This window comes from Malaclemys terrapin, chromosome 1, assembly GCF_027887155.1.
Source record: "Malaclemys terrapin pileata isolate rMalTer1 chromosome 1, rMalTer1.hap1, whole genome shotgun sequence".
Taxonomy (NCBI): Eukaryota; Metazoa; Chordata; order Testudines; family Emydidae; genus Malaclemys; species Malaclemys terrapin.
The window spans coordinates 215,487,584-215,513,836 of record NC_071505.1 but is presented as its reverse complement, the minus strand read 5'-3'; the positions used below and the strand labels follow the sequence as shown (position 1 = coordinate 215,513,836).

General features: G+C 45.5%; 1 protein-coding gene across 2 annotated transcripts in view; it reads left to right on the top strand.

The window, feature by feature from the left end:
* The first annotated feature begins 2,623 nt into the window (after positions 1-2,623).
* The window catches only part of RAI2 (retinoic acid induced 2), a 65,758-nt gene continuing 42,128 nt past the window's right edge, over positions 2,624-26,253 (top strand). Inside the window, exon 1 of one of the 2 annotated variants that reach the window (XM_054016498.1) lies at positions 2,624-2,832. The gene's annotated coding sequence lies outside the window, so the exon portion shown is untranslated. Of the gene's footprint in view, positions 2,833-3,319; positions 3,385-26,253 lie in introns of those variants that run through there. The other variant, XM_054016499.1, reaches the window with a different exon arrangement.

The window sequence follows — 26,253 nt, the reverse complement described above, 5'->3', positions numbered from 1 at the left end:
CCCCTACATCTACGTAGTTGCAGTTTGGAAAAATCCAAGAACCTCAGGATACTTGGTAACAAGTCAATAGGTTTACTAGCAGGTAGGTTTGACCTAGATTCCTAGGGGGGGAATGGAGAAACATTTCAAACAAAACTGCACAAAGGACTAGAAGATAGACTATAGGGGAGACTCCTGCACTATTTGGGAGATGGATCAGATGACCTAGTAAGTCTTTTCCCCCTCATTAGTTCCAATGATGCTGTGATAAAAGGGAGTGTGTCTCCTTTAGCATTTCTAAATCCATAATTTATTTGATCTGGGTCCAATCAAAGATTTTGAAATGACATCATAAACTACAACTCCAAATTTGGAGTAGCTTGTTAGTATCACCTTAAACCCAGATGGAAATGCAATCATTTATATAATGTGCATTTAAAAGCATTATATTAGACATGGATTTAGTTTAATGCTCAGAACCATCCAATAAGCTGCTAGTGCCACTAACAGCAATTTAAAGTATCTGAAAACACTTTAAAAATGGGGTTACAAGGTAACAGCTGGGCTGGGGGGAGTTCTGGGGAGGAGGAATGAGGGTATAGGAGTTGCAGGGGCAAATGGGGGTGCAAAATAAAAACCACAGCAAGGGACCAAAGTTAAAAAAAAAAAAAAGTAGGCAAGGGTGCACTGTAGAAGCAGGGGAGCATGGAGAACAGAGGAAAAACAGAGGGAGCACAAAGTGGAGGGGTATAGGCCAAAACACTCCTGTTAGAGGGGAGAGGTCCCATTGCCTCCGCCTTCTCTAGCTGTTTATGAGGTTGTCAGGATTGTATTGTAAACCTTAGGGTTAAAAATCCTATGACCCTTTACAAGGTGCACAGTGGGTTTTATAGATTCATAGATTCTAGGACTGGAAGGGACCTCGAGAGGTCATCAAGTCCAGTCCCCTGCCCGCATGGCAGGACCAAATACTGTCTAGACCATCCCTGATAGACATTTATCTAACCTACTCTTAAATATCTCCAGAGATGGAGATTCCACAACCTCCCTAGGCAATTTATTCCAGTATTTAACCACCCTGACAGTTAGGAACTTTTTCCTAATGTCCAACCTAGACCTGCCTTGCTGCAGTTTAAACCCATTGCTTCTGGTTCTATCCTTAGAGGCTAAGGTGAACTAGTTTCCTCCCTCCTCATGACACCCTTTTAAATACCTGAAAACTGCTATCATGTCCCCTCTCAGTCTTCTCTTTTCCAAACTAAACAAACCCAATTCTTTCAGCCTTCCTTCATAGGTCATGTTCTCAAGACATTTAATCATTCTTGTTGCTCTTCTCTGGACCCTTTCCAATTTCTCCACATCTTTTTTAAAATGCAGTGCCCAGAACTGGACACAATACTCCAGCTGAGGCCTAACCAGAGCAGAGTAGAGCGGAAGAATGACTTCTCGTGTCTTGCTCACAACACACCTGTTAATACATCCCAGAATCATGTTTGCTTTTTTTGCAACAGCATCACACTGTTGACTCATATTTAGCTTGTGGTCCACTATAACCCCTAGATCCCTTTCTGCCGTACTCCTTCCTAGACAGTCTCTTCCCATTCTGTATGTGTGAAACTGATTTTCCCTTCCTAAGTGGAGCACTTTGCATTTGTCTTTGTTAAACTTCATCCTGTTTACCTCAGATCATTTCTCCAATCTGTCCAGATCATTTTGAATTATGACCCTGTCCTCCAAAGCAGTTGCAATCCCTCCCAGTTTGGTATCATCCGCAAACTTAATAAGCGTTCTTTCTATGCCAATATCTAAGTCGTTGATGAAGATATTGAACAGCGCCGGTCCCAAAACAGACCCCTGCGGTACCCCACTCCTTATGCCTTTCCAGCAGTTTATTTGGTTGCTGACTATGGGCCACCTCTTACAACAGGATCAGTGAGGGCAGCAGATCCCAACTGACGCCACTGGTGCACCGCGAAGAAGCCGGGGTCCCCCCATGCAGATCCAGTTGCAGAAGGGGGCCCTACACCTACATAGCAAGATCTAAAGAGACGCACCGATGGGGGTGCGGAGCAAGGGGTTGGGAACTGAGCGAACAGTAACGCCCCAGCTTCCGCATGGGATCCTGGTTTCGGTCTGTCCCCCCACCTCTCCAGCCCCCCCATTTGCTAGTTTCCCCAACACTCCTGTCTTTCCCCAGCACCCCAGTTTCCCCCACACCCGCTGATTATCGGCACCCCCCTTTCCCTCACGCCCTGTTCAGTCCGCCTACTCCCCGTTTTCCACCTGCTCCCATCACCCTCCGACTCCCGCCCCCTGCACACGGGGCCGCACTGGGGCCCTTCTCAGCTGCCCCCCGGGAGCAGAGGCTCTGCCCGCGCCCCAGCTGCAAGCGAAGAAGGAGCAGGGGCGGCAGGAGCCTCACTGCAGCTCGGGCGCATCCTCCTCCCCGCGTCAGGCATGCGCCGTGGCGGGCAAGCGAGCGATTTTGGAAGGGGAGGGAGACGTGACACTCCCCGGCATGTGCACCCGGGGGGCGGGGACACCTCCACCCACTGCCCCCAGCCTCGCGTGGGGAGGGGAGGGGCGGGGGAGCGAGAGACGCGGCTCCCCAGCCAGCAGCAAGGACAGGGAGGGCGGGCAGCACCGCGGCACGTACAGTGGCTCGGCCACGCCAGTCGGGCGGCGGCGGCTGAGGCTGACAGCGACGCAGGATCCCCCCCCCCGGTCCCCCTCAGTCGGGCCAGAGCAGGCGCAGCCTTCTCCGCCCCCCCGGTCCAGCGGCGGCGTGACACCGGCCGCGCTCCATGGAGCCCAGCTAGGGGCTTCTGCCCGCAGCCGCCGGGAGAGCCGGAGGTGAGTCGCGCCGCGGGGCGTGCCAGAGGGCGCAGCCCCGTGGGGAGAGAGGTGGGTGCGCAGGGACCCTGCCTGCCTGCGCGGAGGAGGAGGAGGGGGGGTGTGTTGCTGAAGGGTGACCCCCCCCCCCGGATGTATCAGGCTAATAGCAGGAGGGGGCGAGTCCGCACGGTCATTATTGGGAAGGTGACATCAGTGGTGGGAGGCAGGGTGCAGCCGGCTGACAGGTCGCTGGAGCCGCCTGGGGAGAGAAAGCTGGCGGCTTGCAAAGCCAGCGGCGGGGCTGGACGGGCTGCCCCCTGCACGGGCAGCAGCCGGCACCGAGAGGCTGCTTTGCAGGGTTTGCCACAGACAAGGGGGAAAGGGGGGGTTGGCTATGCAACGGGGCGAGGGGGGATCGGAAAGCAAAGTGGGGTTTTTGGGGTGGTCAGGGGTGATTGGCGCAGCCGGGCGGTGCGAGGGGAACGGGATTGGTGCTGGAGGAAGGAGGCTGTTTGCGCTGCTGTTCGTGCTGATTTGCATCCATCGGAACAATGCTAAAACTGCCTTTTGGTAGGTGATGGGAGGGATTGTTTGTTGGGGGCATCCGTCTCCTCTTAGATTTGTGGCTGGGAGAATGAATTGCGGTTTTTTGTCTGCTCCCTGCGGCTCCAATGAGCAGGGTTTGCTGTGAACTTGTATTTTCAAGGATTTTGTAAAATACCACCCCGCACCCTAACTACGTGCGCGCTATAGCAGTCAGAATTGCCTCTGCGATATGCTCTTCTGGAGCCTTATAATAAACATTCTGAGGTTCTGGGAAATGGTCAAACAGGGAAGATATGAAATCCCCAGGTATAAAGCAAACACACAGAGAATTGTGGTATTATTTATCTTGTCTTAGCTACATTTCTAGCCGCAACTCTTTTCAGTAATATTGGCTAACACAAACAAATCCTGCATCTGATGTGGCTTTTCGGGCTGAAAGAGTTGATTTCATATACATTTGTTGTAAACCATGACTGTTGTGTCACATCGCATTGAATGCGGTCTGAATGTTTAGTGAAATGAAATCCCACCACAGTTGCTGTTTAGGGTTAGAAATGTTGCCAAACAGCTGCTGCTTTGTGTTTCAATTGTAGAGGTCCCAGGAGTGGATTTTGGACACAGTAAGAGAGAGATGGTGTGTAAACATTGACGGAAGAAGGGGAAAAGCATATACATGTACACAGAGTGTCTCTTTATAAAACTTTTTAAAATAATTATTGGGGATCTGGAGTAGGGAGCTTTGCATGTGTGTGAGAGACACATAATTTAGATACGGTGGTCCGATTTTTACAATAAACAAACACTTCCCAGTTATCAGTGGTTCAAATACTTGCATCAGTGAAGTAAATGAAAGCTAGAGAGAAATAAAAAAAATATTGTATATATTTAAAGGTTGACAGTAATGTGTTATGTAGATATTTTTCATAGTCAGTAGTGAAACACTTGGAAGATTTATGGTTCAAAAGTTGCATCACTTCCTTTTTCATTGTTCAGATTCATAGAGAAGGTTGCCAGAAAGATAAATTGTCACCTGTGTTCTTTGTTATATACAGTAGATAGAGTTAATTGTTTCTTCTGGACTAGGTAATTATGGGTTATGTGCCACTGGTGTGTTTTGGATGCACATCATCTTGGATTTTTAAGAATATGTAAATATTTTACTAAAGAAGTTTTATATGAACCAAATGGTATTGTGCAGAGTCTGAGTATTCAGTGATGGAGATAAACAGATAACATCTTTTCTTAAAAGGCTGGTTTTGCTTGGTTCTTTTTGCAGTCATTTATATTAGTTTTCTCTGGGGTTATTCTCAGTCTGAATAATTTTTGTAGAAGAAAATCTTATTTAAAATACAAGAAAAATGCAGTGAGGTAAATTGTAATCTGTAATTTTAATTTTAATGTATTGGTTTGAGAGGAAAGATCATTTGGTTGCTGAAGAATTCCTGGATTCTTCTATATTAACACTTACTTGTTTAGATCACATTTTCTCTTTTTCATTGTCACCTCCTTAATGTATGTAGCTTATTCTCTAGGGAAATGATTTAAAATAAATTTGAAAATAACAATATATTTTTCCCTTTGGCAACTGGCAAGAACATGTTTAATTACTAAAATAATATAGAACGCCGGAGTATTCCCAGCATTACAATTATATATAGCAGTGGTTCAGTAATTGGGCCCCCCTTTTTTGTGTCTTTAATCATTTATGGCCCCAACCCCAACAGTACATATATTGCCACCCAGCTCTGAAGCCAGAGCGGAGAGCAGTGGCTGCTGGCTAGGTGCCCAGCTCTACAGGCGGCAAAGCACCAGCAGCAGCACTGAAGTAAGATCGCTTTTCACAGCAGACTTAGCACCCATTGCCACCCTTACTTCTGCGCTGCTGCCACCACCACCCTGGGGGCTGGTAGCTGGAGCCCCACCGCCTCCAGGTGAGGGATGGGAGGAGGGGAGCAAGGAGAGACGGAGCCCGGGCTGCCTCCCAGTAAGGGATTGAGAGCGGGGGGGAGGGAGGGGGGAGGAGGCGAGCCCGGGTGGCGGGGCTCTGGCTGTCAATTCTGGCGGCGGGGCTCTAGCTGTCCCTTTATCATCCCCACCTCCCAGGCATGCATGGCCCTTCTGCATGAGCTCCAGCCACGTGGGGTTGACAGCGCTCTTAAAAAAACAACCAACAAACAAAAGCACACAGCTCGCTCCTCAATTGCCACTTTCCCGTGCCTCCCTTGGAAGGTCTGCCCCATAGTTTGAGAACCGCTGATATATAGGAAATAAAATCAGAGTGTTTCCTTTTTCTTTTTATTTGATATGTGAATTTGGGGAGTTCTTCTACTCCGGGAAAGAGAGACATCAGTGGCACTGACTGCAGCTAGACACTATGGGCTGAATATATACCTGGGGATTGGGTCCAATAAGATGCAAATACCATGCAAATTTCCCCACAGACCTCTCTCAGTGCAGTTCATTAATTACTTCTAGCACTCTTGATAATTTGTCCTTAGAGTCTCTGATCAATTTCGCGGTAGGTTTTTATGGTAAGACCAAAGCTCCATTTGGGGCCTCATTGAAGGAGCCAAACCTTGCCTCCCCCAATGTAATCTGTTCCTTTATTTTATTTTAGTTTAGTTTATTTTAAATCTCCTTTCTCTGAAGCATGAGAAATGGCCCCAATGGGAGATGGAGTGGGCCAGGGCTCTGAGGTGGCATTAGGCATTCACTCTCTCAGGTGCTTGGCTGGCTGGTTCTTGCTTACAGACCATCATATGTGGGGTCAGGAAGGAATCTCCCCTGCCTCTAGTCACATTAGCAGTGACCTTAGGGTTTGTTTGTTTTGTGCCTTCCTCTGCAGCTTGGGATGCAGGTAGAGTGACCAGATATCCCAATTTTATAGGGACAGTCCCGATATTTGGGGCTTTTTCTTATATAGATGTCTATTACCCCCCTCCCCCATCCCGATTTTTCACACTTGCTGTCTGGTCACCCTAGAAGCAGGTCACTTGCCAGGATTATCTGGGCATATCTCACTTAATCATTTCCCTGCTATTGAGAGGGTGTCAGGCACTGGTGCACTTCGGTCCCTCCCGTTCTCAGCCTGTGGCACATAATAATCTAGTCTCCTCTGGGCTGTAATACTTTGGTCTAATTTTGGTTGTTGGGTTTAGTGTGCGGGTGCTGGGTGGGGTTGATGGCCTGTGATACACAGGAGGTCAGACTAGAGGATCTAGTGGTCCCTTCTGGCCTTGAACTCTATGACTCTAAACCCATTTTTACCTTGTAATATGGCTGAAGTCAAATTTGAGCATGAGGTAAATGCTTGTAAATTAAGCTAGAGTGACATTTAGCTTCCATGTATGTATATAAAATTCTGAAACAGCGCCAGTAAAAAGGTCTGTCTGAGTCTCAATGCATCAAGAACCTCCAGAACTATAATTTTTCCAGGGGTGCTGACTGCCTTCATTTGTGAGAACACAAATGATAAGCATTATAACTTGCATGGATTGCATTAAAAGCCGAGTCTCTAGGATAAAGTAATTGGAGCTGGTTAGATGAAGGCATAGAATCTGTGTTAAGAGGGTGGATCTGGACAGGTTGCAGCTTCAGGAGGCTGGAATTTCAGTGAACAGCCATTTGAACCTCATGCTTGATTAGAGCCCAAAGTAATGTGGATTACAGTAGAAAATGTGTGTCCCTATGTAATGAAGAAGATTGACCCTGTGATCTGGGACACAGGAGATTTGGGTTCAATTTCTGGCTCTACCGCAAAATTCTTATGTGGCATTGGGCAAGTCACTTAATCAAAATAGATAAAACAGACAAAGGGTGAGGGAATTGTGGCACAGAAAGGTTATTAGCTCTTCAGGGCAGGGACTCTCACTCACTCTGTGTTTATAGACCTTGATCTTGTTTGGGGCTTCTAGGCATAACTGTAATGCACATCATAAATAGTAATGTAACAAAAAGGTGGTCAACAAATGGTACCTCGAGAGTTTCCTATGCTGTCATCTGTGTAAGCCAACAGAGAATGAAGGTGGAAGCAAGCAGCTCTCTTGGAATAACAGGCTTCTTATTTTAGCATGGAAAAGAGCCAGAGATAGGGGGGTTGTTGCGGCCTTGCTAGTCAAAGTAAAACAGAAGTCTTGCTGACAGAGTAATATTTTCACTTGGGTACCAGAAGAGCACAAAAGCTAGCTCTGGACTTAAAGACAGAAGGCTAAAGTGGCAGTTTGCTTCCCAAAAAATACAAATGATTGTAATTAGGCCCAGACCCTCTTAAGTGACACATGGGTTTATTTATTTCAGATGTTTCCAAGTCCCAGGGATGCGGCCAAATATGAGGCGTTTGATGTAGCCTGTAGTTTAACCCCAATTACTTCTACATAAATCACATGACTATTACAGGCACTAAGTACACGTTTGTCACATGAGTGCTACCTATTAGAAAAAATGAAGATAACTTTAAAAAATGTTATTCTGGTAAAAAATCTTTGAAAAAATAAAGAACAAACAACACTACTAGACGTTAGCTTGCCTTAGCTGTGGAATGCATTGTGCAGACAATGGAGCCACCTATCTGGCTCCAATAAGAGAATGAAAATGCAGTATCTAGTGTCCTATACAGTATTCTTTTGGAGAGCATTTAAAAAAAATTAAGAAAATCAAAATGCTATAGCTGTACTAACTCTTTGTGCTCACAAGTCTGTGTGCTTAGAGAACTGAAATGGTGGTTTTGTAGAGCCGTGAACAAGAGAGTGAGAGAAGCAAAATGGGAGCTGGCAAATATTCTTGTTACAAAACCGTGATGGATAAATGATTTACAGGGATGTTTGCTTTTTTTATTTGGGTGGAAGGACTGAGTTGACAATGTGTAGTGATAGCTCTGAATTGTTTTGTTTTGGGATTAGACTGCATTGGGTCACACCTTCCGATGCGACATCTCCAGAATAAAAATGCAGTAGAACGCTTCAAAACATCTCTCAGAAAACCAGCTATAACAGGTAGCAGTTCTGCAGAAAAGGACCTAGGGGTCACAGTGGATGAGAAGCTGGATATGAGTCAACAGTGTGCTCTTGTTGCCAAGAAGGCTACCGGCATTTTGGGCTGTATAAGTAGGGGCATTGCCAGCAGATCGAGGAACGTGATCGTTCCCCTTTATTTGACATTGGTGAGGCCTCATCTGGAGTACTGTATCCAGTTTTGGGCCCCACACTACAAGAAGGATGTGGAAAAATTGGAAAGAGTCCAGCGGAGGGCAACAAAAATGATTAGGGGTCTGGAGCACATGACTTAGGAGTAGGGTTACCATACGTCCGGATTTTCCCGGACATGTCTGGCTTTTTGGGCTCCAAATCCCCGTCCGGGGGGAAATCCCAAAAAGCCGGACATGTCCGGGAAAATCGGACATGCGGTCGGTGGCTCGGGTGCCGGGTGCCGGGCCGGGGGCTCGGGGGCTCAGCCGGCGGTGCTCGGGGGGGCCCGGGGCCGGGCCGGGGGGCTCGGCCGGCGGCTCGGGTGCCGGGTGCCGGGCCGGGTGCCGGGCCAGGTGCCGGGCCGGGTGCTGGGCCGGGGGCTCGGCCGGCGGCTCGGGTGCCGGGCCGGGGGCTCGGCCGGCGGTGCTCGGGGGGGCCGGGTGCCGGGCCGGGGACTCGGGTGCCGGGCCGGGCCGGGGGCTCGGCCGGCGGTGCTCGGGGGGGCCGGGTGCCGGGCCGGGGACTCGGGTGCTGGGCCGGGGGCTCGGCCGGCGGTGCTCGGGGGGGCCCGGCCGGCAGTGCCGGGCCGGGCCGGGGGCTCAGCCGGCGGTGCTCGGGGGGGCCCGGGGCCGGGCCGGGGGGCTCGGCCGGCGGCTCGGGTGCCGGGTGCTGGGCCGGGGGCTCGGCCGGCGGTGCTCGGGGGGGCCGGGGGCCGGGCCGGGGGCTCGGGTGCCGGGCTGGGCCGGGGGGCTCGGCCGGCGGGTCGGGTGCCGGGTCGGGTGCCGGCGGTGCTCGGGGTGGCCGGGTGCTGGGCCGGGGGGCTCGGCCGGCGGCTCGGGTGCCGGGCCGGGTGCTGGGCCGGGGGCTCGGCCGGCGGTGCTCGGGGGGCCCGGGGGCCGGGCCGGGGGCTCGGGTGCCGGGCCGGGCCGGGGGCTCGGCCGGCGGTGCTCGGGGGGGCCGGGGGCCGGGCCGGGGGCTCGGGTGCCGGGCCGGGCCGGGGGCTCGGCCGGCGGTGCTCGGGGGGGCCCGGTGCCGGGCCCGGCCGGGGATTCGGGTGCCGGGTCGGGGGCTCGGCCGGCGGTGCCGGGCCGGGCCGGGGGCTCGGGGGACGGGCTGGGGACCTGCGGTGCCGGGGGTGGGCCGCGCCTCCTCCCCCCCCCCCCCACACCCCCTTACCTGCTTCAGGCTTCCCGCGACTCAAATGTTCGCGGGAAGCAGGGGAGGGGGCGGAGACTTTGGGGAGGGGGCGGGGTTGGGGCGGGGCTGGGGGCGGGGCTGGGGCCCCTTTAAAGTGTCCTCCTTTCGGAGGCACTAAATATGGTAACCCTACTTAGGAGGAGAGGCTGAAGGAACTGGGATTGTTTAGTCTCCAGAAGAGAAGAATGAGGGGGGATTTGATAGCTGCTTTCAACTACCTGAAGGGGGATTCCAAAGAGGATGGCGCTCGGCTGTTCTCAGTGATGGCAGATGACAGAACAAGGAGCAATGGTCTCAAGTTGCAGTGGGGGAGGTTTAGGTTGGATATTAGGAAACACTATTTCACTAGGAGGGTGGTGAAGCACTGGAATGGGTTACCTAGGGAGGTGGTGGAATCTCCTTCCTTGGAGGTTTTTAAGGCCCGGCTTGACAAAGCCCTGGCTGGGATGATTTAGTTGGTGATGGTCTGCTTTGAGCAGGGGGTTGGACTAGATGACCTCCTGAGGTCCCTTCCAACCCTGATATTCTATGAGTCTATGATTCTGTGGACTTGGTTTAAAAAAAAACCTTTTTTTTTTTCAGTCCTTATGCCGTTCCGCAATTGTTCCAAAAGCATCTAGGTTACAAAAAGGTGGAGGTAACTTTGGTACAAGATCCTAGGCACCTTCCTTCTTGGTGGTCATTAGCGTTTCTTAAATTTCCTTAGCAATTCCTGCAGCTTAGATTTTCAAATTGGTCCCCTTTTACAGGACACCTGAAAAGATGCGATATATCAGATGTGTGAAGAAACCACATCATCCACAGTATAATCTTGCTTAGTAATTTTGGGTTTCCTTCCATCTTCTATATATATGTGTGTGTGTGTGTGTGTGTGTGAGTGTGTGTACACACACCTTACTGATCCCCACCATACCTTCATTGTCACGTAGGCAATGTTTTGTGTATCAGGTCTGCTAAACTGGAGAGTAATTTTGTAGTTCTAGTTGAACGATCTTACAGGACTGCATTATAAGATTACTAACTGTATGTGTTTAAATAATAGCTCATGGATGTGAACAGGGAAGGTGAAGGCATGCTTTAATGTTGTCTTGTGTCTGGCTGGATCTCTTGGGGAGCCTTAGCAACAATGCCACAAACATCAATACACTCTCTCTGTCACATATTGTTCTCTGGTTTTGTGTTCTATGAATACAAACCTCAGAGGCTGCTTCAGGAACAATTCTTTCAACACAGACTGTGGTTACTAATATGGTACAATTTTTGGAAAATTCTTCTGTCACACATCCAGTGGGAGGTTGAATGTCTTCAAGAGCTAACCCAAATCTCTCAGGCATTCCCCACCTCTACCACTTCCTTTCTCATTGCCCATTACAGTCTTCATGGCATAAACTGCCTATCAACTTTGTGAACCTAATCTCATTGACATTTCCACAGTGAACCTCAGTTTCTTTAAATTAGTTGCTGAAGCATTTTCAGGGAGACTGGGCTAGAACTGCAACTACAGTTGGGAATGGTGAGTTAATTGTTGTTTCGGTTTAACAGGTAGGTTTTGATCCCCCCCCCCCCCCCCGGCATGTGTTGAGTTCTATGGACAAGTTTCAGGACTGGTCATGCCCATAGCTTTTCATTCAAGTTCTGATGGGAAACCAGCCTTCTACTGAGACATGTGACTGTGGGTTGCCCATCAGTTCTCTAATTACAACTTGGATTCTTATGTCTTTGAGCCTACTTTAGCATCTTTTGAAAATCTCAGCTTGAACTGCTAAGGGAGTTAGGTGGTCAACTCTACCTATATTTCAGCAGGGCCGGCACAACCCATTAGGCGACCTAGGTGGTCGCCTAGGGCACTAACATTTCGGGGGCGGCGACCACGGCGGCCGGACCTTCCACCGCCTCTATTGGGGGTGGCATTTCAGGGGCGGGACCTTCCGCCGCCTAGAGTGGCAAAAAGCTGGCGACGCTCCTGTATTTCAGTGGCGGTTGGGTGCCTAACTCATTTAGGCACCTTTGAAAAATCCCAGCTTTAATCTCTGAATTCACTTATTGTAGGATAGTGGGAAGATCAATCTTGAGTCAAACATCAGAATTTACTTAGACTTTCAGTGTTTTTTCTGCTTCTATTGTGACATGATAACAAAGAGGTTAGATGAACACTGTGGCTAGGCGGACAATGGCTTTTACATGCTGTGGTAGACAGGGCATTCTTCTTCCTGGCAAACTTGGGTTATTTGCAGGAGTGCACTAGGCACATCCTACATTCCTGTGAAAAATAATTCATTGATGGCAAGAAAATAATCAGTTTACTCTAAAAAGCCACTCCAACTGTTCTTTTTTAGCCTGTGAATCCTTAATGATAGTCATTGCTAATTTCTTGTTACTGTGTATTTCTAACTGTAGAGTCCTTTTTCTCCTGAGTTTTAAAGAGAAGATGATAGTAGTAATTGCAGAGCATAGCTACTTATCACTATTCAGGGGAGGACTCTTCCTCTGTAGTTGAACAGACAAGTTGCTGGTCAGTTGGGTCTAGATTCACAAAAGGACTTAGGTGCCTAACTGCCATGATTTTAGGCACCTAACTCCCAGAATCAGGCCCTAGTGGTATTTATAAAATCCCTGCTCTGCTGCTGCCGCACAGCGTAGGTGCCTAAGCTCTCTTAGTGCCTAAGTTTTTGCAGTAAAGGTTCTCTAAGTGCCTATGTTTCTGCCTCTGTGCATGCACATTCATGCTCTGCCCCAGGTGTCCAGATGCCTGAGCCCCAGGGCAGTTCACGAACCAGGTGAAGATAGGTGTTCGTCTGCCTAACAAGCCTGCAGGGCCCGACCTGGTGAGTGGACTCAGAGCTAGCAGATTGGGTCCTTATAGGTGAGCTTACACAAAGTGGGAGGGTGGGGAGTAAAGAGAAGGACTTCCTTCATGACTTCTAGCCTGGTGGTAAGGGTGTTCACCTGGGAGGTGGGAAACCCCTGGTTCAAGTCCTTCCTCTGCCTGAGAGGGAGAAGGGATTTGAATAGGGATCTGCTACTGCTCAGGTGAGTGCCCTAACCACTGGGTAATGGGATATTCTGATGTGGGCGCCCTCAGTCTCTCCTGTTGAAGCTGTTCCACTGTGGGTAAATAATTTTAAAAAGTCATTGGAGTAGGGGAGTGGATCCTGGGTCTCCCACCTCTCTGGTAAGTTCTCCAACCACCAGGCTACCCAGTCATTCTCATGCTTGCTTTCTCTCTGGCCCAATGATTCTTTCATTACTTAGTCACAGTGGATGAGGGTTCACAGCTGAGTCACTGGCGGAGATAGGCACCTCCCTGCAGCCCAGATTTAGATGCCTAACTCTGTGAGAGGGGTGGGGTGTTGCATATACCCTCTCATTGGCATCTTCCATGGTCTAACTTAGGAGGCTCCTCACCTAGTGTGCCAGCTTTTGTGAATTTCAGTCTAAGGCACCTATCTCTCACTGTTCATTGTATAGGGAGCCTAGGCACCCAACTTAGGCTTTGTGAATTGCAGTGTGTTCCTCTGATATTTTTTCCCCCTAGGTCCCTAAAAGTACCTAAGTATCTTAGTGAAGCTAGCCCTTGGTCCTTTAGCTTAAGCAGCAGTATCTCAAGTTCGAGATCCAGAAGTCCTGGATCATTGCCTGCGGACAGCCCCTCCAGGATTGTTGTAATACAAGCTACAGAGCTCTGGTGCAATATGCTATGTATATGAAGCACTGCTTCATAAACAGACAGCCCCATTTTGTGTTATCTTAAGTTACTGAAGGATCTAAATGGTGTTAATGCATAGCCCCATCAAAAAGCACAATGCTGTTGTCTAATCTAAAGGTGAGAGAGGTGTGTGGATAACTGTAGCTGTGACTATTATGTGGCCTTCTGGCTCTTTATCCCTCTGTAATGGTTATGTTAGTATGGGTGACACCTGCTCTGGCTTCCAGTTAGTTCCAGGTGTCAGTTTTGTAGTATAAAACCTTAAATGGTGGGACTTGGTGCTTCAGGGACTACCTTTCTCTAGGTGAGATGCCCCTGTACTTCCAATCAGTTGAGGTGCTAAAGCTAGCAGCCTCCTGCTTTAAAAGGGACAGGGCATTTCCATTAGGGCTCTTCAGTTCTGAACTCACTGCTCCCTTTGGTGTGATTTGTTTCCCTTCAGGGGATACAGTAAGGCTTAATTTTTTCCCCTCTTGGGCTCTTGTTGAAAGGATACGTTCAAGGTTATGACGTGGTTAGACGTGGGGGGTGTTTTCACATTGGACAACATATTTTTAGTCAGGACAGTATGTTGTGTTTTTGGATTCCTTTACTCGTTATGTGCAATTTGATTTGTGAAAACTCTCCATTTGAGATAGGCACTTTAAAGGAGTCTAAATATATAGAGAATGATGGAACAGAAGACGTTTGTAGTAAGTTGCGCTAATTAGGCTGGCAATATCTCTGTTTAAACATTTAACATGGATTAAAAAAAAAGTAACTAATAAACAGCAAAATTATAGTGCATCATTCCTGCTTTTAAATTTGACATCTAAAAAAATTAAAAATGGAAAACACGTGTTTTAGATCAACACAAATTGTTTATAATTAACATTCAGTGAGGTTTGGTGCTTTTATAAATCTGTTTAAGCATATTAATTATGTTAAAAGGTCAAAGGTAAGCTTTAAAATGGATACCAAATTGAGATGGGTAGGAAAGGTGACATTTTTATTACTGCATATAGTTTGAATTTGACTGGCAAAACAAGACAGATTTCACTGTGGACCTGATCCAGCAAAATCTTATTCACATGAGAAGGCTTAGCAAGACAGGGTCCTAGCTAAATCAGTGCACTTGTTTAGCCCTTGATTTTGGAAAGTCTTACTCATGTGAACAGACTGAGGTGCGACAGCAGATAGATAAATATACACCTCTACCCCTATATAACGCAACCCGATATAACACGAATTCTGATATAACACGGTAAAGCAGCGCTCCGGGGGGGCAGGGCTGCGCACTCCGGTGGATCAAAGCAAGTTCGATATAACGCGGTTTCACCTATAACACGGTAAGATTTTTTGGCTCCCAAGGACAACATTATATCGGGGTAGAGGTGTATCTAATATTATTTATTTTCAAGTGCGTCAAGAAGATGTAGCTAATCTGCATCCTAACTGTTTTTTCATTTCTCCTGCCCTTTGTCTGTTTGAGATTCTAAATACTTTAGGGAAAGGACTGTATTTTGCTTTGTATGTACAGATCCTGGCACATTGTGGGTGCTATCAGGAACAAATAATAAAATATAATGTGAGTAAATCCTTTGACTTCATTGAGGCATGGTCTACACTACAAAGTAAGGAGTGGGGAAGAGCCTGGGCGGCAGCCCAGCACAGAGCAGGGAGCCAGGAGCCCGGGGGGCAGCCGGGCTCCCAGTTGGGAGTTCCACCTGGAGCTGAGAGCCCATGCTTTTAGCTCTCCACACTGCTCCTCTTAAGTCGGTTTAAGTGCTTCTGGTGAGAACTCCACCAACAGGAGGAGGATAGTACGGACATGGAAAATCTCAGTAATTACTGTGGGTGGCTTATGCCAATTTAACTTAAGTCGACTTAAGTTTGTAGTTTAGACATGCCCTGAGAATAGCTGCTGATTACTGGTATGAGCAAGGCTTATAGGACCAGACTCTAAGAACATAATAATGTAATTTTTAAAATGTCAGTGTTGTTTTATTTTTTGGAGAATTCAGCATCATCTGAGTGAGGACTGAATCTGTGGATTTTCTGTGCCCATGGACTTCTGCTGCACTCTGTTATTGCAGATAGGACCTGACCCTGCGAATGTGCCAAGTGCCTGGGAGTTCATGATGCTCCACTCCTTTGAGGACTGGGCCCTTGGTGACAAGTACGGGTCTTGGGCTATATAAACATCTAATTTCACAAGTTACTTATTTTCATTCCTGTTGCTTGGTGAAACCTATAAGTCAAAAGTTAAAAAATAATAATTAAAATCCCACCAAATAAATCCTTCCTTCCTACACAAGGTGCTTCATCAAAGGTATGGCTTCCAACATGAGAGTACGGGTCACCTCTTTTAAAAGATAAAAGCAAATGTTTTTATTCAGTATTACAGACTGAGACCCCAAACCTGCTGTATTGTGTTTTTCAGGTAAGGTCCGTGGGGCCAGAGGGAAATGGATAACGTGTGTCCCTTGGACAGCTGAGACTCCTGAACACCCCCCTGACTCCCCAACTCCCATGTCACCCCCTCTACCTACTCACTTGAAACCTAACTGTGTGAAGTTCAAGGTTCAAGGGGGAAAACTGCAGTGGAAGTATCTGAATGTAGAGAAGGGGACTGTGCATAGAAGGGTAGATCTGGGGGGATGAGTCCCCATAGTGCTTTGGAGAGTATGAGACAAATTCTGCTCTGTTACATTTGAGCAACTGCTAGTTACTGAAGGGTCACACAGGTATAAAGAGCAGATATGGTCCTGCCCCCACTCCTGCCTCATTGATTTTACTACAGTAACTTTCCTCAGGACAGAACCACCTCCCTTCCAGGTGAGGGGCCAAATACTGGTCCCATTGAAGGCAATGTGAGTTTGAAATGGAAGGCAATGGGAACAAGATTTGCCAGCTGTGTCTGAGTAGCTGATTATCAAAATAATTATAATGTCTTTTACTGATTCTCATCCTTATCCAACTCATCTTTGCTGACTAAGTGCCTGATCCAAACCCATTGAAAGCAGTAGAAAGACACCCATTAAGTTCAATGGGCCGTGGGTCCACCCGTGTGCAAAATTTGACAATTGCTCTTAAGAAGCTAAAATCAGAAGTAACTTCTTAACAAGAGGGAGATGCATGTCTATAACCTGAGCCAGCAAGCAAAGGTCTAAAGAATGGATGGAAGTCTACCACACTGACCGCTCAGATCTCATCAACTAAGCCCCACAGCCAGCTTATTCTTTATTGTTGCAGGAAAAGAGAGGTTGGACAGGCTTGGTGCTAGAGTGAAAAAGACTATCACATTTTTTTCAAGCTGATAAATTGACAGCTTAAAAAGCCCACAAATAATTGTTCCAACTCTTGCTAGCAGATCTAAGGACATCATTAGGGATGTTGGGCATTCAGAACTGGTTAAAGAGGCATCAGATTTTGAATCCATTGCCTATGGATTGCTCAGTTTAGTGGCAGGCACCATTGCTGTTGGAGTACAGGAACTTGCTGGATTGACGTTTTGTTAGTAAAACTGATGATAACATAAATGGTTGTGAAACAAACATTCAGGGCTTATATACGCCATAGGGTAGAGCAGTGTGCACTACAGGAGTGATTTCTAGAGTGAGCTGACGTGTTGTGCATTAACTGGTCCATGTAAACTCTGCTGGTGCACACGAAAGATGCACTCGTGTGCTTTAACATTATACTGTTTCAACAACACTATTCTAAAGCACATTAGGGAACATTTAGCATGCACCAACACGGTTTTACTTGGGCCAATTAATGCACAACACATTAATGCTCTTCAGAAATCACACCCCCATAGTATGCATTGCTGCACCGTATAGACAAATCCTTAGATTTTGTTTTTTGTCATAAAGATGGAAACCACCCTACTACAGGGTTAAGTAAAATGCATTTTGCTGCAGCTACATCACATAGAAACAAGCCATTTTTGACTCTTTTTAATGACGTTTATTTATCACAGGTAGTGCACAAGCTGCTGCTATTTCTCAGCATGCTGAAAGAATGTTCTCCAGATGGCACTTGCTGTTTATGCTTTTATTCAGTTCACTTGAACACAGCAGCACTCTGTACAAAATCCAGAAAATTGAAAAATAAAAATAATACCGTTTCTACAAAGTGCCACGTTATTAGCTGAAAAAGCTTATATTCTGAATGATGAGAAAGAGGCCTCAAGCCATCCTGGATGATGGGACGTTTCTCAAATACTAGTCAGATTCACCAAATGGATAACAGGCATCTGCCTCAGTTTTAAAAAGCATCTTACTTCCCGCTCCCAAAAGGTGGGTTTTAAGCATGAGTACTGGTATCCCCGTATTTATTGCCTCCTACTTCCTTTTCTCTGGCTAGGTTGGATTTGTTGGAATTTTATGAAGGTGTTTATAATTATGATATTTTAGCTGTCTTTTACATTGATATAGAGCTTCTCAGTGGGAATTGTGCTTGGAGCAAGATGCATTGTAAATTATTTTATTTTTTCCATTGTCATTCTCTTGGCTTTGAATTTCAGTGAAAAAAATATAGGGTTTCCTGCTGGTGCTATTGAGGTCAATACAGCTCCTTTTGACCTTCAAGAGAACACGATCAGGCCCTGATTCCTGTTCATTAAAATTACTAAACCATACAGTAATATCCAAATTATAGGCATGGTAGCCCTTTCTTATTCCCTTTGACTTCAATGGGACTACTCGCCTGAGAAAGGGTTCCAGGACCAGGTCCTTTTCTCTTTATAGAAATCCAGCTATTTTCCTAAGGGTTATTCTGCCACCCTTTAGTAGTTTCAGCGGAACTCCTTTTAGAGGAAGGTCTTACTCAGTGTGAGTAAGGGTGGTAGGATCTGGTCTAGAATATAAATATTTAAATCCACTGGTTAAATATTTAAATCCACTTCCTTTTAAAAAAATATTGACATTTGATAATTACTATAGTACCTATTTAATATAGCTACTTTTGAAATGTAAACAAAAGTCAGGATTTGATGATTTGCTGCAATTAGAAAAATATAAAATATATAATTCTTATGCCTTTGGTGAACTGGGCTCAGTAAGACTACATGGAAGACACAGTGTCAGGTTCTGAAGAATTTGGAAGAGTCAAGGGGGCTGATATCAATCTCAGCTCAAGAAAGTTGGTCCACTTCCCTATTGTGCTTTGGATCAGAGACCCCAGTTGACATTCAATTGTTCTTCACAGGCAAAACCTGTTCACGTCAGTGGGAGGCTCTCCATTTACTTCAATAGGCATTGGATCAGGCCCCTAGAGAAGACAAAGGCTGTTCCCTTCTATGGTTGCAAGGTCAGATGGCTAAACACTGAGGGGCAGATCTTTTATTGGTTTAGATTGTCATAGTTTCATTGAAATCAAGGGAGGAATCACAGTTTACACACACTGAGGATCCGCCCCTGAAGATTGAAGTCAGGATTAAAAGATGGAAGGGATCATGAACTAAGAATGAAAAATACCCAGTGATTCAATGCCTACCAATCATCTTTCTGTCAAAAATATTGGTTATGTTTAACACAAGGTATTTTGAGTAGGGTTTAAAGTAGAGTTGGTTTGAATTTTTCAAACCAAAAAGTTGAATTAAAGAAGTCTTTTTTGAAAATGAAAATTTTTTGGTGAAAAATAGCCAATTGTCAAAGTTTGTCATTTACGTTTTTTCCAATTTTTAATCAAAACATCATCAATGGTTTTCAGTAAACAAAAATATTGATAAACACTTCAGTGTTTTCTGTTTTTAAACAATAAAGAAAAAATTGAAATAGCAAAGAACAGGTCAGTTTCTAACACTTCAAAATGAAAAACAACTGTGATTTTTTTGGTAAACATATTTAATGGTCAGCTAGCTCTAGTTTAAAGTATTGGTAGCAAATATTTGTATTAAAACAAAAAAATACATGTACAAATGGATTCCAGTGTTCCCCAGCTAAACAGCAAGGCAATATTATGAGATGTTTCCATTCCTTTCTGCTTCCTGTTCCCCAAGGGATACTCCCTGTCCTACCAGAATTCTTGCTACATCAGCTACACGCTGTTTATATTGGTTGCTCCCTTGGCAGTTATTATTTCTTAATGTGTTAATTGCAGTTCTTGGACCCTCTGAGAGGTGGTGTGTGTGTGTGTGTGTGTGTTGCTATTTCCATTCTGTATATGTTACATCCAGTCAGAGGATCTAATGGTAAGAATTCAAATAGCAAAAGAAGAATAAAATAGCCAGGGTAAATGGGAAGAGAAGCCACCATTTTCTGCTTATTCAGTAAAGATTCCTACTGCTATTTTTGGTTTGTGTGATGTCTTTTAATTGAAACTTGACTTATGTGGGTTGCTTTCTGCTTACTACTGATTCTTTACAGTGAATTCCTTCATAGTAGTAGCTAGTCAGGGATAAGGAATGACTTCAATGAGAGATGGGGATTTTTAGTGATCTAAAAAGAAACCTATAGATTTTAAACATGTAGATAAGGTTACCATATTTCCACAATCAAAAAAGAGGACATGGGGGGGGGGGAGCCCTGCCCTGCCCTAGCCCCGCCCTCATCCACTCCCTCCCACTTCCCACCCCCTGACTGCCCCCCTCAGAACCCCAACCCCCCTGCTTCTTGTCCCCTGACTGCCCCCTGCTGAGAACCCTCCACCCTAACTGTCCCCCCTAGGACCCTACCTGTCCCCTGACTGCCCTGACCCTTATTCACACGCATGGGTGGCAGGGTTGTAGAAATTTTGGTGGTGCCCAGAACCCACCCCCCCACCTGCCTAAGGCTCTGGGAGGAGATCTGGGGTGCAGGTCCTCGGCTGGGGATTAGGGTGCAGGTTCTGGGATAGAGTTTGGGTGCTGGGTGCAGGCTCCGGGCTGGGGCAGGGGGTGGGTGTGTAGGAGGGGGTGAGGGGCGCAGGCTCTGGGATGGAGTTTGGGGGTGGGAGGCGGTGCAAAGGGAGTGGGTGCAGGCTTTGGGAGGGAGTTTGAGGGCGGGTGTGTGTGTGGGAAGGGGGTTTGGGAGGGAGTTTGGGGATAGGAGGGGATGCAGGGGTGAGGGCTGTGGGTCTGAGGATGAGGGGTTCATGATGCAGGAGGGGGCTCAGGGATGGAGCAGAGGATTAGGGTGTGGGGGATGAGGGCTGGGGCTGAGGGGTTTGGAGCATTGGAGAGGCTCAGGGCTAGGGTGGAAGGGCAGGGTAAGGGCAGCCTGTCTTCCCATTAGTGGATGGGGGCACTAGGACCCGGGAGCAGCAGACAGCAGTTGCTGCTGGCTCTGGCAGTACAAGCAGACAAGGGAGAGGCAGGGAGGAGAGGCCCACGGGGGGGAGGGAAGACGCATGGAGGGGGGGTGGCAGGTGGAGGCCGGGGACCCATCCAACAGTCCCTTGCTCCCTGACTGCCCCCCCCCCCCCCGGACTCCCCTTACCATTCTGGCTCCATGTGTTTGCAAAACACGCTGCCCGGTGGGTCGGTTTGTGTGTTACACAGGGCTGCAGACAGAGGGAGGGGGGAGCAAGGGAGGGCTCTGGGTGCTGGAGGCCAATGGGAGTGGGTCAATCGGTCCAGCCGCCCAATCAGCAGCCGCACTCTGCATGGAAGGGAGGGAGGGAGGCGAGGGAGGAAAAATACCCTGGACATTTTAACCTTGTTAGCAATTGCTCCCGGACGGCTATTTAGAGAGACAAAAGCCGGACATGTCCGGGGAAGTACGGACAGATGGTAACCCTACATGTAGAGCTCTCTGAGCCTGATTCTGATCCGACTTGGGCTCTGAGTAGGGTTGCCAGTTGTGGTTGGACGTATTCCTGGAGGTTTCATCACATGACATAATCTTTAATTAAAGATTAATCTTTAATTGCTGAAGACTCCAGGACAGTCCTGGAGGGTTGGCAACCATAGCTCTGAGCCTTCAAGCACTTTACTCACAAGAATTATACATTCAAATGGGCCTACTGATTTCAGTTGCAGGATTTGACACCTCTGTTTTAAACCAGTGTAATTTGATTAACTTCAGTGAAGTAGCATTGGTATAGTTGAGATTCAAATCAGGCCCTAAATAATGGGCCTTGTACTTATACCTCCCATGAAAAATCATCTATAGAAAATATTATGTGGAATAGGTTCTTGGAGATTGAATATAACTTATTTATATTTAAATACTTGTAACATTAATTAATATGTTTTCATCAACTCCTTTATTCAGTTGTAATCCTGGAAAGAGGCAACAGATGAGTACGTAGTACTGTGTATTTTCAGGAAAATCAGATTTAGGACAGTTATATAAGCACCCTCTACACAGCGTTCTACAAATTTGGTTTCATTTTGTAAGTATTCACACACACATGCTCTATGGGGCCTATTATCCTTTTGAGACACACCCCGGGCTTCAATTAACTTTACTGAGAGTCACATGGTTGCATCAGGAGAAAAGTCCTCTGTGCTGGTTAGAAATTAGCAATAATGTTTTGCATCTGTGCAACAGTTTAAAATGAATTATTCAGAACCTACTGTTTGAGCAGCTTGCACATATATGGCCATTTACTACTACCCTCCATGGTGGAGTTATTATTGATGCCAATGGGAATTGAGCACATGGACTGAGGGCAAGTTTTGGCCCATATCCTAGAACACCATTTGACTGCACCTATGCAGAAAAGGATAAGGAATATCTCCCTCACCATAGTCAGAGACCTAGAGAAAATGCTGTTTTGTTCTTTTGCTTTGCGTATTTCAAACAAGTCATGAATGAAGGGATTTTTTAAAATAAAAACTGTTAATAGTTTTGACTGTTTAAAATATGTTCAGTGAGTAAAAATTACATTTGTTTGATTAAATATATCCTGTGAGATATTGAACACACTTGACGCCCTTTGGAGTAGAGGGTGTTCCGTACCTCAGGATTGGGCTTGTAGCTAACAAATCAGTTGATGCATAAGGCAGAAAGGAATCTAGGGACATCTCTCAAGACTCCCTTGGTTCAGCAATGTTAGAGAATTAAAATAATCTATTTCTGACTGCAAAGTAAACCTGTGAGATTCACACTACAGACGGGTAGCCTGAGAAGGGTCTGAGCTGGTTTGGGTTACCAGGCTGGCGGTAGTGTGGGTGACACACTGTGAGGAATTGTGGTGAAGAGACACTGTATGAGGGAGCATAGATTAATTTACTCAACAACAAAAATTCACTCACTTCATATACAATTTCCAGGACAGGTGTGTCGGGTGGAAGATGGACATTAATCTTATTTAATTTCCTAATTCTGGGAGGTGCTCAGGTACCATGGTGGTGGATGGGGGAAAAAAACCTAAACAGAATAAAATCTGTTGATTTAAGAAGGTACTATTTCTACATAATCACTTTTTTGGCTATACCTGCATTTTAAATATACACAGAGTATAGTGTAAGAACACTTCATTCTCTGGGTGATTGTGATTTCATCAGTATCCTTTGTAATATAGGCATCAGTCTTATATCTCACAGTTTGCTGTTTGGAATCTTTCCTATGTGTTATACAGAAATATTTAAAATATATATATGGCAAAAATCCCAGTACTAGTGTGTGAGGGAAATAATCTTTTATAGGTGATGTATAATTATTAACTGTGAAGCCAACAGCCATCCACTGACTTTTATTAGGTGTAAGAAAATTCTGGAACATTAGCACTTCAAAATGGGATTGTGGTATGAAATGAAATAGTTCAACCACCATTGTTCACAGTCTTGAAATGGCAAATTCAGTCTTTTAAATCTGCCCAACTTTTCTCTTTTCTTCCCCTTTATATCTCTAACAAATATCATCTTCTAATGCGGGGGTAGTGAACCTTTTTTCTGTCATGGGCCATTGACTCACAGAAAATATCAATCGCAGGCCACTCACCCGCCGGAGGGGGCGGAGGCGGGGCGAGCCGGCGCTTGTGACTCCAGTCCCGTGGGGGTGGGGGCACCGCGGGCTGGATGAAATTAAGCAAGGAGCCAGATCTGGCCCGCAGGCCGTAGGTTCCCCACCCCTGTTCTAATGTAACTAGGTCAGTACTGTATCTAGAGAGGGAAAGACGCAATATTTAGAAAAACAAAGGGCTAATAGACATTAAAGCCCTAATCAGGGAAGTATCTCGGTTTAGTAAGCACTTAAGGGGATGCATTACCTCAAGCATGTGCTTATGCCCCATTGAAGTCAATAGAATTTAAGCACATGCTTAATGTTAAGAACGTGCTTAATGTTTTTCAGGATCAGGACCTATGTTCTGATAATATTGCAAGAACTGCAAGAGTGTTGCTCAAAACATTCAAATTGTCTACACAGTTTTATATCTGACTTTGCTGAGGTCTTTAAATTAGCAGAGAGAACTAAAATTGTGGCATATTAGGTGGTTATATTGTTTATATGTGTTATGGTAATATATGCATCTGGATATGTTAGTTTAGTGTTCCCGCAGGGGGGAATTTCCTATCCACCCCTTAGTTCACAATTAGGAGTTATGAACCTTTCTTGCTGTTAAAATTTTTTTAAGCTGGAGGGACTGACTGCATTTAGGACCATATCCATTATCCAGTAGGTACAAAATATGTTGGTGTGTATGTGACATTATTATTTCAGTGGCAACTATTTTAGGTACTTATAGGCTCCCATCACTACTGTATCTGAGCACCACACAATCTTCAGTGTATTTACCCTCACAACACCTCTGTGAGGTAGGGAAGTGTCATTATCCCCATTTTTCAGATAGTGAAATGAGGCACACAGAGACTTCAGGCCAGATTTGAAAGTTATTTAGGAGCCTAAAGATGTACATGGGTGATTTTGAAAATCCCACTAGTCACCTATCTCCTATTAATTTCTGAATCATTGGGTGCTTGAATACCTTTAAAAATCTGACCCTAAATGACTTGCCTAAGGTCACACAGGAAATCTATGGCAGAGTGGGAAACTGAATACAGGTCTTCCAAGACCCAGGCTAGGAACTTAATAGGAACTGTACTATGCCTTCCTAAAGTACTTAAGGAGAGTAGGTGGGGATAATAAAAAAGACCAAAATAAAATGAACAAAATAAGTGTCATAAGTAACATGTGGTGCCAGGTGCATAAAGTTTTCATTGATGCTTGATTGGGAAGATGTGTATAACTTGTGAGCATTCACTCATTAGTAATACAGTTAACCCATGCAGGTGGCAATAAAAATTTTATAGGACCTCGGCGCATTGTGTGTTTTCTTTCTACACCTTCATGTATACATGTGTGCATGAGCGCTGTTGTACAGTGTATAAAATATATATAATGTAACTAGTTTAAAAGAGAGTAAATATTTTAGCAGTGAATAACCTCATGGGGTTTTGTACACCATTATTTGGAATGTTTAAAAAATAATTTTTGACATATAGTAATTTGTCTCATACACAAAATAATCTGTGTTTTATTTTGCTGAAATGTGTTAAATTCTTTAAAGGGCTCCTGTAAACCATTTCTAGATATATTTTGTTGCTGTAGTTTTATGGGTTAGCAACAAAACTGCAGTTTCTGAAAAACACTCTCATTTTCTTCATGTGCATGTTTGAAAAGCAACACAACAGTGCATCAAACAAGGCAGATTGGAAATTTCCAGGTCCATTTCCTGTCTAATTCATGCTCATAAAGCTGGATTGTCTGTACTGTATGTAGCTGCAGTGCTGCAGAAAGTCAATAAAGAGCTGACCGCCTCACCACTATCAAAAGCACTGAGAAACCCTGCCTCATCTGCCTTATTAAAACCACACTTGACTCCTGCAGAGAAACATAGCTGGAAACCTTGAGGAAGAAGGAATAAAAAGGAAGCTAAAATTGCAGTGAGGTTAAAGTGTATTTATTATAAAATAAAACAAAAAGGCAGATTCATTAAAACATCATATTAAATATGGACATTTTGCTTGAACTTCTGACTCTCCCACATACAGTTTGACACAGAAATAAGGTGATTAATTTTCCCAGCAATGAGTGGATTTAAATAGCTCCCTAATGGGTTTTGTGTATCAGAATTATAAAATATATATATTTCTTTATTCTCTAGAAGAAAGGACATGATGAAGAATTAGAAAATAAACAATAGAACATGTACTGTAAGATATTTGGAAATGGGTTTATGAAGGGCCTATTATTTTAGTCTTATCCATTGTATAGTATTAATTTATTGAATGCTCCCCAAGCTTTAGGAAGCATCAATCAGGATTTCCCTCCACTCTCCCATCCTCTCTGTGCTCCTAGCTTTTTCTCACCGAGTGAAAAAAGAAGCAACTTGAATGGAAAGATCACTGGTTAAGCTTCATATTGTAAGATTTCAGAGACTGAATTTGCTGAAAGTGATGAAACCCCCCAGAATTATGCTATGAATTTGATTGCAGTGAATTTAATTTCAGACATGTTGAACAAAGCTAACCCATTAGCTTTAACCCTACACACTATGAAGGTTTTCAAACAGTATATTTGTTCTGCAAATCAGTTGTTTTTAACAATGACTGTAAATATGGGCACCCATAAGTAGCAACTAGATAAAGAATTATTAGAAGTCGCTGTTGCAGAGCCCAACATATATCTGACCATTCATTCAGCTATTTTCATTACCTTGGTGATGTGAGTTTATTAACCATTTCCTTTTCACAAGAGCAACTACTGTGCGTAATGCCAACCCATGCACATGCGCAAACCCAGTCCTACAATTCTTAGCCATATGGACACGCATCGTTGATCTCAGTGGAACTACTCTTATGAGTTAGAGTTACTCATGTGAGTGAAGCTTGTGGGGTTAATACCCCAATTTCTAATTATTTTTATTTGCTTTTACAGCACTCCTCTGGCCAGG